Here is a 16,274-nt window from a genome sequence, read left to right on the forward strand (position 1 = left end):
AAGCCCACAAAAATCTCTACCCTATACACAAAAGTAAAAAATGTATTCCTGTTATATGAAATAATCTTCAGTCTAAGTCTTTTTCTTTCTTCTTGAACTCTTAAAAGCAAAATACCAGTAAAGATAATTCTTTATTCTACTTTAAAGGCAAAATTGTTGTTAAAGAAAATATAATAATAAACAATATGTGTTAAAAACCATTACTGCAGCCGAGGGGATGACTCAGGGATAAAGTGTTTGCTGTGCAAGCCTGAGGGCCTGAGTTGGGTTCCGCACCACCCATGTAAAAAGCCAGGTATAGAATTTCACATCCATAATCCCAGGGCTGGGAATTGAGGACAGGAGAATCTTGGGCTCACTGGACAGCCACTATAGCTGATGAAGTTCAGTGAGAGACTAAAACTGAAGTGTAAAGTGATAAAAGACTGCAGCATCTATCTTCAGGCTCCCTGTGCATATATATGCACACAGGTAGATGAGTGTGTGGTGTGTGTGTGTGTGTGTGTGTGTGTGTGTGTGTGTGTGTGTGTGTATGGCATGTGTGTGATGTGTGTGTGTGTGATGTGTGTGTGTGGTGTGTGTGTGGTGTGTGTGTGTGTGTGTGTTACATGTGCATGTGTGTGCTTGTATATGTGTACACAGGCATACAAAATACTCATGGAAAATAAAAGATGCATTTTTCTATTTACTTTACTATTCCATCTTTTGTCTTGTTTATTTTTGTTTTGTTTTTTGTTTTTTGAATGCAAGGTATTGCTATGCTGCCTTTGAACTCCTGGGCTTAGGCCAAGACAGGAATCTCGCAAATTTAAGGTCACCTCACACTACTTACTGTGCACTGCTACCCTCAATTACATAATTAGACCTATCTGAAGTTTCAGATTTGAAATAACTTTATACAAGTTTGTTTTTCTTCCAATTATGCAATCCTGGAAATCACATTTAAAAGTTACTCTTCCAAATTCAAATAACATTCATAAAAGTCATAAAGTATTATTATTATTATTATTATTATTATTATTATTACTCCACTAAAAATACTTTTCTTTAAAAAAGTAAAGAGGAATAAAGAAACCCTTATTTACATACTGAGAAGGAAGATAGTTAAGGCAGATAAAGCAATGAGTTGAAAAGGAAGCCCCAAATGCATAAGAACATTAGGCCATGTTAGTAATTTAATTAGGCTATATGTAACTTGTACAGGGTATGGAAGATCATAGTAGACATTAAAATTAGGACAATTGTCATAGGAATTATCAGCTTCAAAGGAGATTAGGATTATGTAACAGTGAGGCTTTGCCAATTTGTATTTAGTCCAGTAGCCTGTTTGATCAAAGACTTGCCATTCTTGCTGATAAATTCTTAAATAAGTTAGTGCCTAAATTACTACTAAGGACATAATTTGCTTCAGTCACTGAACACACTGAAGTGTGTTTTGTTTCAGTTTTTACCATTATTTGGACTATGTGGACAGTGTTCATTTTCCTCTGTGTTATCAAGTCAGAAACAAAGTGTATTTTTAGTTTTTTAAATTATGGACCCAGACTTCATCTTTGTTGTTTCTTTTTAATGCTTTTCATTAATTTTTATGATTCTGGCATTCGAACCCTTATCCATGCATGCTATAATCACGTTATTCCACAAATGGACTGCAAATGGTCTTTAAGCTTCTTTTCAGTACATTTATTACATTTGATGTGGTTTACTTATTTTTTCCCAGCATCTTCTGCTTCCTACAGAAAGTTGCGGTCTATACTTGAGCCCTTTATTAAAGGAGATACAAAGCCTGCTAACATGGGGGAGAAGTCTGATTCATTTATAAGTGTACTCTGTACTCAAAAATACACGACCCTAAAACTGTTTGTAGCCCTTGATACTCAGGATCAGCTGTGACAGATAAACTAAATGGAATATTATGAAAACCTTGAAATTTACCTTTGACCCAGCTAGAGTGGCTTTTTTGTTTTTTGTTTTTTGTTTCTATTTTGTTTTGTTTTCAACATGGGGTTTCCCTGTGTGGCCTCAGCTATCCTAGACCTCACTCTATAAAGCAGGCTGGCCTTGAACTCAGAGATCCACCTGCCTTTCCCTCTGGAGTGCTAGGAGTAAAGGTTTGTGCCACCACCACCCCACCTCTTCTAGAGCACTTTACAGAGATATTTTAGGCCACCATTAAAATTATGCTATTTTCAGGAACTATAAAAAAGTATGTCAAAATTTTGATGTAATATGTTGTGATCTCTTCAAGCCATATTTAAAGACCTTTTCAGACAGTTTCAGAATAGCCTGAGATGTCTCTTCGTGATCACTGAAAGTATAGATTACATTACTACTGTATGTTTCTTTTTTTCTGAAGGTGAGCTATCTCCCACGGGGAAGTAGCATGCATGGCAGGCACTATGGATGCCTTGATGTCTTTCTTTTAAGTTTATTTTAATGATACTGCTCAGATTTGTTTCTAACTTTAATTAGAGTTTATAAAGCAATTTATGCCTGAATTTAAATATTAATACCAGGTTAGCATAAAATTACCTTTTTGCATTTCTGAATAATTCTAGGAGACATTACATTAATCTATTATCACTTAAGTCTCTCCTTTGCGAATGCCAACCTAAAGTATAGGCTTATGAATATATTATGTTGGTTAATTAAGAAGCTAGTTTATGATTCTTTATTGTTTACTGAATATAATTTAACATTTTCCTTCAAAGCAGCTTTGATGGGGTACATTGGGTGAGGCCACAGCTAAAGGGATCTGGAGTTGTCAGGTGTACTCTGCTTCCCCTTTGACACCTGACTCAGCGGAGGAAGTTTTTCCCTCATGTATATGCAGTCTTTCTGTTTGCCTCAAAGCTATGATATTACTGTTCTGAGTGCTACCATTCCTTTGCGAATCTCTGCAGAGTGTGTTTGCTGATCTGCTCATTGCCGAGGAAATCAAGTGGCAAAATACACGAATCTGAATGATATTTTTGTTATGTTTATTTCCGTGTTTCTGAGGATTTAAGCCTCATATTGGGAATGTGCCTCAGAATATTAAAGGACACTTCATTTTAAAGATTCGGCTAAGTTGGAAGAGGTGATTTTCTTGAATTAAGTTTCTGGAGAATTTTTGGACCATTTCACCTGAATCTGTAACAGGAGACAGTATTGTTGCTCATTATGTGCTGCAGGCTCGCTTTCTCTTCGGTGGGAATTCCTTCAGTGCAGCTTTCTGTACTCAGTGATGCTGATGAACACTGACAATACTGAGCAGTGGACAGAAGGTTCATAGTTGATTTTATACTATAGTTTGTTATGTGTATTCCATTTCTTTTAAAATCTTATGTAGTTATTTGTGCTTCCTTACTTAATATTATTTATATTTTCAGCCATCTTTGTTTTCATTCTGTTTGCTACAGATTCTTTCTTTGATTTTTATCTTGTTTTTTAATTCTCTGGTAGGCTGATTCCTTGTGACTTTTCCCCCATACTTTACTAGATCAATACTACTTGTTACAGAATCATATACAGCAAGTTTTACCATCATATCTCTAGAGGAGTGCACTTGTTCTAATTTCTTCTGAGAAGCACATTGATGCTGCAAAGTTTCCAGTTCCGTTAACCCTGGAAACTACTGGCAAGAGTTTACTTTGCACGTTGGCTTGAAATAACTCCCTTAGGGGCCTGTCATTGGCTAAGAGCCCCAATCCCAAGGGAAAGGAATTGCTGCAGTAGTGAGTAACATTTAATTGCCTTAAGCCTCACCTGATCTGTTGAGTCTAGCACAATGGAGAGGTTCTAGTTAAGCTGCTTAGAGCAGTCTAAGGAAGCAAAAGGTATTGTTCATATGTTTCCTCATGCCTGAACAATCTACTTTTCTCAACTGTGTTCTGGGAAAATGTTAGTTAACAAACTTGAAATATATTCTTATTACAGACCTTCCTTGATTTAATATCAAATTAATAAGCACTTTGGCTCTACCAAGAGGCAGAGTTAATAGACAGAGCTTCAAAGACTTACGTGCTCACGGAGCTCCTCAATCCCCCTTTTTGAGATCCTCTAGAGCGTTCCTGTTTCCCTGGCTTGCTTTCAAGTTTCTCATCTACAACAGGGGAAAGATTCGTCTTCAAAGTATAGGGTGTGACTTCCAGATTTAATAATATGGTGTTGAAATAGGTAAAACCAGTTTCCCCCAGAATCCCAAGGTTTTTATCTTCTGCAAATAAAAGACAAACTTTATTTCAAGAACTGTATGACCCTTTATTCCTTATGTTTTCAGTAATTGAATTTTATTACATAAAGATGATGGTTTTACTTTATATTTAGTAATGCAGAGCATACTTATTTTTTAAATATTATTTTATCTAATTCTGCAAGTTTTTATATACTAACTTTAAGAAATTGCTCCTTGGGAAGATTTTCCCATTGTAACATTCCTAATCAGGCTTTTGCTGAAAACTTGACCTAATAGTCCACAATATTTAAATATTCCAGCATCAAGGTATTTTCATATTTCCTTTTCTCCAATAATCTAGCTTAACATAAAAATCGGATGCTATTCTTTTATTAAGCTGTCATTGGATACTACATAAAAAAATGTGTCCAAAGCAGTTAATTCAGCTGGGCACTTCTAAATGGAGGCAAAGTCCCTAGGACGTCAGCGCCTCTGCTATCTAGCAGCATTTATGCAGGTCCTTTCCTGGTGACACAGTGTGCCTTCTCCCAGGTCTTCACATAGTATAGTCTTGATTTCTTAGGAGTTGTTACTTTAAGCCTCTTAGGAAAGAAACTCTTGTCCTCTTCTGAGTGTCTCGTGTTTTTATTTCCCTAGTGCCATTCCTTAAGTCAGGTGAATGCATGAGGTATAGTCTAATTTCAGAGATTATTTGTAAGATCTGTTGGAGGTGGAAGGGTATTCTGGTTTAAACAAAATACCTTTTTTGCAGGTGCTTAAAAAGGGGGTCAAAATTGACAGTTGAATACAACTGGTAGAAATAAAAAGACTTACATAAATAATCAGCAGTTTGTATACTGTAAGTGCTAGCTCTCCTAAAGTTGACAGCATCAGAGTTCTAAGTTCATGGAAAACCTGAGTTTGTTCTCACAGTGGAAGGTGTTAGTAATTAATACAGTTGTGTTATCAGAGACTCCTCCTTAGACACAGACCAAATATCACAGCTCCAAACCAAGTCCTTACGAAAGACCGTGTTCTTTCTGTGTGAGAATGTAATCTTTATGGAAAATAGATTTGTTTATGTAATGTGGGAGATATATTTTCTTCTTTCTAGTTGCTACCTGGTAATTATGGGTAAGACGACAATTAGACTAAAATGGCACATTCTGGCAATATTGCTAGCATGGCTCAGGGTTACAGCTTTGTAAACACATGCCATGGGAATGGGACAGCGTGCAGAAAGCAACCTTAGAAGCCCATCTTTGATTTTTCTAAGACTTGGATTTTTTATAATCATTTCCTGGTATATTAAAAGTTATGAGTAAATATACTTTTTTTCTCAGATGGTATAATTGGGATATTAGGGTCAATGCTTTGAGACATGTTTTACAAAGAGCTTATTATACAAAGCATGACATTAGAAGTTAGCTTAACGTAGCTTTGTATGGTTCAACCTCTAAAAGTTGTGATCATATAATCTTTTTAATTGTTGGTAATTATTTTTGGTACCACCTAATGAATGACTTAGGACAACATAATAAGCACTTATCTTAAAAGACTTAGGTAAATAAAGTTTTCAATAATATATAAAAAGTCCAGAAGTTTACTTTTTCTTATAAAATGACCCAAAAAAACTTCATCAGTATTTTAAAGTATGAAACAAGTCTTTAAAAAAAAAAAAATCAAGAGCTCAGGTGTATTAACACTTTAATTTTTTTGTATCTTTTTGGCAACTCCCTCTCATTTATGTACCCCTTCTCAGCCTCTTTTCTTCCTCCTTACCCAAGCCGTTTCCCCTTAGTTTTGTCCCCTGTGTTATCCTTCTCATTTTGAAACTATCAAGTGTTTAACTATTAGGGTGAATACTTTCCAACTCTGACAGGATCGTGGTTCCACTGATATCTGCTTAAAGGAGGATTTGAAGCTCAGAAAATAGCTCCAGGCTTGGAGCAGGAATACCTTGCTATCCCGGCTGCTCTCATCTGTATAAATGCTTACTTTGCACTTGACCTTACTTGTTCTCATTGAGACTATCAGGGCCTGAAATGTGTGAAGACTTAACTGCAAAAATGTCTAGAAATGATGAAAATGTGGTCACAGGCACAGGCAGTTTGAATTGCATCCTTATATTCTTAGGACATTAGAAAAAGAAATAAAATTGCTCACTGAATTTGTTTAGATATTGTTACAAATGCAAATAAGAAACTAATATGTATTTCCTTAAGAAAAGTTAAAAGTATTATTCTCCAAGCTAGACACCAGAAAGTATAAATTTCGTTGAAGAAATTTAATTGTAAAAGGGTGCACTAAATATATTTTAGACATAATTTAGAAAAGAGTATGAATTATAGCAAAATAATAATACATACACATTCCTGTTGAATATGTGGGCTCTGAAAAAACAATGCATAGACTTCTTATTCTAATTATTACATTAAATATGGCATTAATCACCTAGTCAAGATGACTACATGGGTGAAAAGTGGTCTCTGAGCATGGAACACAATTGGTAGCTTGGTGTCGGGGCTCTTCATCAGTTTTCAGAATCATTTTTATAATGTAATTTAAAAGGTAACTGAACCTGCTAAACAAAACATTGAGCAAACTGCTTTGCATAATTTTAATTGTAAAAAATAAAGTTGTGTTTTTTTGAAGTGAAAATTGTTATGCTTTGAGATTTCAATGAGTTTTGCCTAAATGGCAAAGTCTAGCCAAATGTAACTTTGGACGTAATTCCATTCTTGAGTCCAAGGTTGGTGAACGTTTTCAGATTCTCTCTGCTCTGTCCTGAAAGGATCTGGTGGAAAGGGTTGCAGAAAGAGAATGAAATGTCTGCTCTACTCAGCCTCTGAAAGAAGGGTGAGGGCAGGGCTGGTCATGGGCAAATTACTTCCACCTCCCTCTTTGCCCCTGCTTCAGCTCTAGGAGAGCTGGGAATGCACAGAAGGAATCAGAAGACCTGGGTTCCAGTCCCGGCTCTGCCACTTACTGCCTATGTGACCTTGGGTAAGTTACCTGACATCTCCGAGTCTCAATTTCAACACACGCTGTTGTGAGTGAGGATTAAATAATACGATCTACGTAAATATGATTTGTAGCCATCCAGCATCTATAGAGACTATTTTTATTGCCACGGCCTGGCCTCCTCCCTGCTGCTCCGAAGTCTTGTCTTCTGATTGTGCCTTCTTGAAGCAGTCTAGCTGACGTCGCTACTTTTGCTTCTCCCTTCCCCTCTCAGTGTTGGAACCATTGTTCCTGCCCTTCGCATGCTTCTCACAGTCTAAAACTAAGTGGACTAATCTTCGAGCTGGACTGCAGGGTGTTGTCATTCCCTCTCGCCCTACTTTCACCTCCCTTTATTCTTCTCAGAATTGCATGCTTATGAGCTTCAAAGGAAAACTCTAGTGCATGAAGATTCAAATAGTGTTGGAGAGCAGGTCTTAGGTAGGCAGAAGGTCTTTTAGTCCCACTCCCTCCATGAGGCAGGTTGACTGGGAAAACTGAAGGTAAATGTCCTTCCCTTTTATTTCTGTGTGGAAATAAGTTCCTCAGAGGTCTCACTGTATCTTAGATCTGTAACCTGAGGAGACATGTGGAGAAGAGTTAAAAGGTTTCATGGCTCTGTCTTTGGTCAGCTCTTTTGGGACTACATGGTACAGCTTCCTCTGTTAGGAAAGTGCTGGCTTGCCCTCACCCAACTCTGCGGACAGTGCTTGCCCTTCTGGGTGTTTAGTTACGAAGAGTGCATGGAAATAAGGAATAGGATGTGCTTTCCGGATCACACAGATGGCTTCAGAGCAAATGATCCTTATAGGGCTTGCAGAAGACGTGATGCTCTGCTTGGTTCAGCTTTGCCCACAGTCTAAGAATGCTTGGTCTGGCACTGTAAATAACAGTAGCCATTTGCCATGGACTGCTTGCCATTAATCCCTGATTGCCATGCATATCATTATTAGATTAATTTTTAAAAGAATTTTGCTTTATTTTTATTTTAACCTTGAACCATTGACTTACACTTCATATGGTTTCTTGCTGAAGTAGCAGTGCCATCTCTTATAACTAAAATTTAGTTACAAATGCAGGTGAAGCAATATAAACAGTACAGTTTAGAGTTATCAATGAGTGAAAAACTTTTAATGATATATTCATGCTGTCAAGGATGTAGTGAAATGTGGACCCTGATACAGTGCTGAAGGCAGTGTAAATTGACAGGGTCTTTTTGACTGCTCTCCCTCATGTCAAGATTCAGAGGACTCAAATTTATAGCCAGTCATTTCATAGTTGCTAGTGTTTCCATAAAAAAAATCAGTTATGGGATTGCAGTAGCATCCTTAAAGCAGGAAACTGAAAACTACATAAGTATCTGACAAGAAAAAATGGTGAAATATTATCTGCTAAAACCCTCACAATGAAATCTGTGATATATCTTGGTGACCAAAAACAATTTACAGGCCTGAATGAGAGCATAGCAATATAATTGTTTTAAAGTAATAAAGCTACACGTAGCTAATATATGTACACACACACACACACACACACACACACACACACACACACACACACAAAATAAATTTACCACAGTTTTCCATTATGCTTTCAGTTGGAAAAGTTAAAAGCAAATAAACGGAACAGGGATTATTCTGTGGCAATTCATCCCTCAGTTTCTGGTCTGTACATATCTGCCTGAAGAGCATTTGATGTACAAACGAGACAACCTGTCTGTGTTCATTAAACACAAGCTAGCAGTCTGCCACTCATCCAGTATTCACTGGAGGTTCTCTTTGGCAACTCTTTTTAAACGCTTTAACATAATGACCATATGCTGCCCAAAAGCATCAGCAAAATTCAGCTTTTATAAAATGCTTCTAGAAATACTTTCCCAGAATTTGTTAGTAATCTTAATATGATTGTGAGAAAATTAACATTTCTCAGACTCCCTTTTTAAAATTTGATTTGATGTGTATGGCTATTTTATCTCCATGTATGTTTGTGCACCACATGTGTGAAGTACTTGATGAAGCCAGAAGAGGGCATCAAATCCCCTGGAACTGGATGGAGTTAATAACAGATGGTTGAGAGCTGCCATTTGAGTTTTAGGAAGAGAAGCCTGTACTCTTAACCTCTGACCATCTCTGTAGCCCCATTCAGTATGTTTTTTACCTTATCTTGATGTCAGATATTAACACATGCAGTAGCAAATGTTAGATTCACATGTGTGTGTTGGGGGTGGGGCTGATTTAAATTCTGCTGTTTGCTATATTAATTGTTCCTTTGTGGGGAGATATCTCAGTTAAAAGAAGAAGGAAATAGGGTAGGAAATTACTTTTTAAAACTACTGTGTAGTTGGGAGTGGTAATGCATGCCAAATCACTAAGAAAGCGGGGCAAGAGGGTGACCTGAGCTCAGGAGTTTGACATCAACTTAAGTAACATATAATTAAGTATATATAAATTATTGCTATAAGCAAACAAATAAATAAGTTAGATAACCAAGACAAACAAAAGATTAACTTTTAATCTCATAGAGCTTAACCTAACCTGTTGAATTATCTGTTTATTATTGACTCTTTGATAAAGAGAAAATTTCCTAACATGAAACAGTTTAAAGGGAGGAAAAACTTTATACATGTTCATAATCATTTTTGTATTACAATTATAATGTACTGTCCATCTTCGCCTATAGAATTCTAAAGGTAGAATACAAATAGGAAACTAGGATATTATATTTAGAACAAATGGTTTTTAATGATCAGAGCATTAATTTATATAGTACCTTAAAATAACTTTTGTGTGCCACAGGAGAGTAGACCCCATCATGGTCAATTGATCGCTAACTGAACCTAAAATAACTTAAAACAGTGTTTTTCAACCTTCCTAATGCTTTGACCCTTTAATACTGTTCCTTATGTTGCGGTGACCCCAACCATAAAATTATTTCATTGCTACTTTAGAAGTGTAATTTTACTATTATTATGAATGGTACTGTAAATGTCTAGTAGGTGAGATATCTGATATGCGACCCCTGTGCAAGGAAGGGTCTTTCAACCCCTAAAGGGGTCACAACCCACAGCTTGAGAACCACTGGCTTATAATTTCCCCTAAGACCAGAGAACCTAGAAAAATAGCTTGTCTCAAAGGTCCGCTATTGAATGTTTTATCACTCATTAAAACAAATGCCTCACATGGGGATTTATTTTTTAATTCAAAGATTGATAAACCTCCCATACTTAAAATGTGCCACAGGGGCACATTCTTGAGTAAATTTAGGGACGTTCCAATTAAGTGTGTAGTGGAGAATTATTTGTGTTCATCTAACTTCTGGAGATAAATATCTTAGAATCTAGAATGGTAAATATGAAGAATCTGTTTGAAAATACTTACTTTGGTAAATGGCTACATAACTTTTTTTCTGCTGGTCATGTGCTTGAAGAGCTAGTGTCCATCACAGCAGATACCAAGGAGGAGAAATCCTTATTATCTTTGAAAATTTTTATAATAAAATTAGTATGTTTGATAGGCTAGTATGTCTTGACTCTGTGAAAAGACTGCCTCAGGGTTCCTTTTTTCACTGGAAGAAAAGTGAAGAAAGACGGCGCTGTTTTAGACCGAATCCTCTGTCTCCCTCTGTTCATTATTAATGTGAGTAAGGTGTAAAAAATTTTGTTAGTATAAAATGAAAAATAAGAGCTAGATTGGCACCAAGTATTGGGCTCATCACCTCGAAATCACTAGGATAAAGTAGTTCACCTCAAACTAATAAAAAAGAGATTGTGCTGTGTCTGATACTGTAGAGAATAGAACTAAAAATAGTAGCTCACTTTAAGGAATTAGCTGTTGTATTAGTTCACTTAGATGCCATAGCTGCTATGGATAAGATTGATATTTTAGGGTAGCTTAATAGAGTAAAAATAGATTGTAGTATACATAGCCTTGTGGTTGTTTTGTGTTAAGAAATATTGCATCCAAATACTGTTGTTTTATTAAGGTGCATATCAACTTAAAATGTGAGGTTTGTAGTTATATAAACCTCATTAGAATTTAACAATATTGGCATAATCTCTTCTAGGCTACTCACCACTGCCTTAGATGAAAAGAACATGAACTTCACAGTCTACCACAGCCTGGGCAAAATACGTACTTCTAAAACCTCAAACATGTTTTCTCCTAAAAGTAGACAAACCCCGAGGTTGCCGTGAGCAACATAGAAACTGCTCAGTGAACATCTTCTCAGATCAAAATGCCCAGTTATGCGGGGTTTTGATCACTGCTTGTTCTGCCGCTTGTTTTCCTTTAAGGCCTGGGAAGGAACAGCCACCCTGACATTCCCCTCCTGCCTGAGGCCTGATGCTCTGAACTGCTCAGATGCAGCAACAGCTCGGACTAGAGTTGGGAGCTGCGCATCTGTCCTAAATTACTTCTCTTGGAAGGAAACCAAATGACTTCTCTACACCATTCATTTCTTCCTATTAAACTTTTCTATTTTAATGTTACTAATAAAACGGAGATCTTCATGGACTCCTAAAATGTAGATCTAATATAAAATTCACAAATCTTTTAAATAGTAAATTAGTTTTTCTTGTGGCACACAGTCCTTTATGTTAATAGGACTTTGGCTACAAAGTTATAAAGTTTTTTTCCCCCCTTTAAACTACTTTCCTATACCCCTTGGAAACTCGGTAGTTTGTTAGAGTTTTCATAAGTGGCTAGCTTTTGCTTTGGCACAAGCATGATGCTTTCAGCCAGTCCTGCAGTAAGTGCACCTGCCTTTGGACATTGACAGGACTGTTGCCCATACCTGGTTTTTGAACAGGTTGAACCCTGTTGTTGTTGAACCCTGAACAAGCTGTTTTTGTTTTTGTTTTTGTCTTCTCATGTTGATGTTTCTTTACTTTCTAAGACTGACATGCCTATCTTCCGAGGCAATGAAAGTGAAATTTGAATCGTGGATTTTATATTCTGAAAAGGGTTTATAACTGTTAGAATACCTTGGACTCTGTAGGTCTGTGGTTTCACATTGGGCCTCTTTGTTATCCTTTGCCTTGCACATTGCCTTGTGATGTAGACACTGTTAGCAGTAGCTGTCTAGTCCTTCCCTCTTATGGAGAGGACCTGTTTGCTATACTTTAATAATCCCTTTTTATATTTATTTATTTATTTTGAGGCAGAGCCTTAAATAGCCCAGAGTGGCCTCAAACTTGCTCTGTAGCCATGCATGACCTTGAATTCTTGATCCTGCTGTTTATACTTCCTAGATGCTGGGATTACAAACATGTATTACCTCATCTACTTACTTACTGTACATTTTAATACACACAACTTATGTTCTTTTGAAGGGAGTTTTAAGTTGCACAAAGGAAAAGAGACTTATACATAAGTGAAAACAAAAAATAATGCTTGTAAGCTGGAGAGATGACACAGTGGTTAATAGTATTAACTGCTCTTCTGGGGGACTCAGGTTCAATTCCCAGACTCCATTGTGGCTAAAAACCTACCTCCAGGGGAATCTGATGACATCTTCCAGCCCCCATAGACTCTGCACATGTGTGGTGCACCTGCCTACAGACAGACAGTCAAACACCCACACACATCGAGGTGATTGGTTTATCTTTCTACTTTTAGTTAGGTGAAATCCAAGAGAAGCCAGAAGCCTCCTGCTTTCCCAGCTTGTTCTTTCTGCCCTTGGCTCTGTCATGTCTGCATGACAAAGGGGAATTCTCATTTTTAGATGACGACAAGAACATGTTTAATACAATCACATTTTATTTTATTACTTCTTTATATAGGATGATGAACAAAGAAGATAATGAGATCTCCCAACTTACGGTGAACATCTCAGATGTTTTGGTTGTAGAGTTATAGGTTGTTAAAGAGTGCTTCCTGGATTAACTTAAACCTAAAAAGCAAGTGGCAGCAAGATACTCTTTTACTCTTGGAACAAATCATATATATATTTTTTTCTGTTTAGCCATCTAACTGTTAAAAATGGCCAAGAAAGCTTCCTATAGCAGAGAAGACATTTCAAAAACAAAAGAAACAAAACAAAAACAAAATTGCTTCCATATCGAACAGTTTGGAATCAGTGAGGACATTTGTAAACTCAAGCATAATGAGTAAATACACACCACAGCACAATGATAACCTCTTTGTTAGTTTATTAGGGTGAATGTGCCATAGTGGCTGAAGTGTGAGGGCTAGAGTTTCTTCTGGTCCCCCCAGCATATTTCTTGAAATACATTAATTAATTTAACATCTGTGGGATCCCTATGAAGTAATTATCAGTATCACCACATTAAGAAAAAGTGCAGATACAGATTCTGAAGCATTAACTTTCTTGCCTAAAATCTTTGGACTCTTAGTTGAAGGACTGGTTTAGGTTAGGCATTTTTTGACACCACAGGGAATACACTTCACTTGCAAAGGGGAATAAATGATACTCACCGAGCTGTATGTGAGTTTAGTGACATATATGTTCATCATGTTGGTAAGCTTATATTTTGATAAATTCGTCTGACAAAATGTCTTTTACCTAGTGCCAGTTACCACAGAGAGTCAACTGAGTTTCCTTATTTCTCTGAAAAAGTAAAGACAGTACATTTGTATGGTATTAAGAACAGAAATGAAGATGACTGGTGGTAGAAGTGTGAGCTGATGTTTCTCAAGGGCAGGCAGGAATTAGAGGTTAGCCCAGAAAATCAGCCAACCTCCTTTTCGTGCTATCCATTGCCGGAAGAATTTAAAAAAATTTTTTTCTCTTTGGTTATTTTGAGACAAGGTTTGTGTGCAGCTCTGGCTGTCCTGGAACTTCCCCTGTAGACGAGGCTGGCCTCGGACTCAGAGATCCACTGCCTCTGCCTCTGGAATGCTGAGATTAAAGGCATGTGCCTCTTTCACCCTGGTGGAAGAGTTTAATATTATGGGGGGATGTCTTACCATTTCTGAATGCACTGCAAGCTAGTGTCCTGGTTCAGGTGTCTAGTCACTACCCACCTGGACGCTCCCTTTTGGGAGCCGGCCTCTAACTTCCACCCACTCTGCAGAAATTATGATATGTTGTTGCACAGTCACTCACAATTGCCAATAAGAGTATTGTGTCTGAGTGAGGCTATTTCTATGCACAGACTTCAGCTGCATTTAATGTGGAACTCTGTGCTTAGGTTTGGAAAAGAATCCTCAACAAATATGTAATGAATTAGACTTGGGAGCTAGTCGCAAGGATTTCACTCAGTGTTGAGCACAGTGTGAATAAACTGGTTGAGCAACTGATAAAAGCTTTAAAGCAGCTGCCACATAGAGTTGTACATTGTCAAGCAGAGGTGAGTACTTTGTTCATGACAGGTATGTAATAGTATTATCTAGGCCAGTCGTATTTGAAACATTAGCCCAAGTAGCAGCCTGTGTGGAATAGCCAGTCCCGAAATGTAAAAGACTATTCAGTGATGGAGATCCTGGAAATAATGACACTTGACGAGTGACTCTTATTAAAAGAATAGGTTAAAAAAGAAAATCATTCATCTTACACAGTCTAGTCTGTATATGGAGGAGGAAACAGACCCAGCTGGAAAACCCAGCCAGCAGGTCTAAAAGTGCAGCCTTCCTTTGTAGTAGGAGAGGAAGGACTGCTGGTGCCCATGCCTTGACCTTAAAGGAGGCACCACCTGCATTCCTGTGGTGAGGGGACAGATGTGCCTCCAAGCACCTCACATTCCTCAGACTGTAGCCTTAGTGACCTCACTAGCCTTGATGAGTGTTGTTAAATGTAGGGTTGCTTTTTATCACTCAGAAGAAATGATTATGGTTTGTCATGAAGACAGTGCTGTGTATACTTGCTTTAAGATTAAATTTTTATTTGTCTTTTTAAGTTCCTTAATTCTTAATGAAAAAGAGAAAACAGGAAAGTATCCATTTCGCTGCCATTCGATACTGATAATTATATGAAGCATTTCCTACCAAATCTCCCTTTCTGACCTCAATTTTAAAAGTAGAGATTTGTTCTATAATTTATCAACTGAACATAAAGTGTTGTTGTTTTTCTAATTCAGTTTTATAAATTGGTGTCTAGGTCCCTGTGGCATACCATATGAATCTGTTTCAGTTGGTCCCTAAAGGGAATTGCATTGGGCTGTCTTACAGTAAAAGCCAGTTTGGTGTTAAGATCTAGTAATTACCGCTTTCTGAGAAAGAATTGTTTTTGTTATCTTAAGTTCTGTTATATTAGCATACTGTTGCAAATGGTAAAAAGTAATATATGATCAGAATATTCTCCACAGTTGAGTGGAGAGTGTGATATGACTTTCTCACGTACTCTGGTGCCTCACATTTGACCATGCCCCCTGGAGGGGGAGACCTGGTGGCACTCAGAGGAAGGACAGCAGGTTGCCAAGAAGAGACTTGATACCCTATGAGAATATACAGGGGGACGTAATCCCCCTCAGTCACAGTCATAGGGGAGGGGAATAATGGGAAAATGGGGGGGGGGGGGAGGAATGGGAGGATACAAGGGATGGGATAAACATTGAGATGTAACAAGAATAAATTAATAAAAAGAAAAAAATTTTTTAAAAAAAAGGAAAAACAAAGTAATATAAATTATGGAAGTGAAATAGGAGTTGTCACTTGTAATTATTGCTCTTGATAAAGTATATAAATTATATGGTTAATATTATATATAGAATATTATCTATATTATATGGTATTATGCTTAGTTATAAAATATTCTAGAACATGTGCTCAATTATCATATTTTATAATGCATTGCTCTTGCAAATATTAAACATTTACCATAAACTTATCTGTGGACATAGGAGGGCACATACCTTTCTCATTAGCCATTACTACTGTCCTTCTACTCCTATATACTGCTTTTAACTCCTTTCTTTTACTGTCAGTGGTATTTGTTATTTTAGGGGTATAGGCTAAAAGCAAGATATTCAAGAGGTTAATCATGTGACTTTATTTTTAATTTCATCTCAAAATACTGAAAGTTTATAAGATACTGTCTGTAACTTTTGATGATATTTTTCAGCCATGCCCTTTTGCTAATTTCCTCCCTTTTTGGTCTTTTTCTCTTTTTTTCTTTATACACAAAAATGACTGCCCTCCAGAAAGAAAAATCATGGCAG

At 37.0% G+C, this 16,274-nt stretch overlaps 1 protein-coding gene across 2 annotated transcripts in view; it reads left to right on the forward strand.

Annotated features, from left to right (window-relative positions):
• The window catches only part of Tdrd3 (tudor domain containing 3), a 140,632-nt gene that overhangs the window by 110,646 nt on the left and 13,712 nt on the right, over positions 1–16,274 (forward strand). The window lies entirely within an intron of this gene.

Source organism: Acomys russatus, chromosome 18 (assembly GCF_903995435.1).
Source record: "Acomys russatus chromosome 18, mAcoRus1.1, whole genome shotgun sequence".
Taxonomy (NCBI): domain Eukaryota; kingdom Metazoa; phylum Chordata; class Mammalia; order Rodentia; family Muridae; genus Acomys; species Acomys russatus.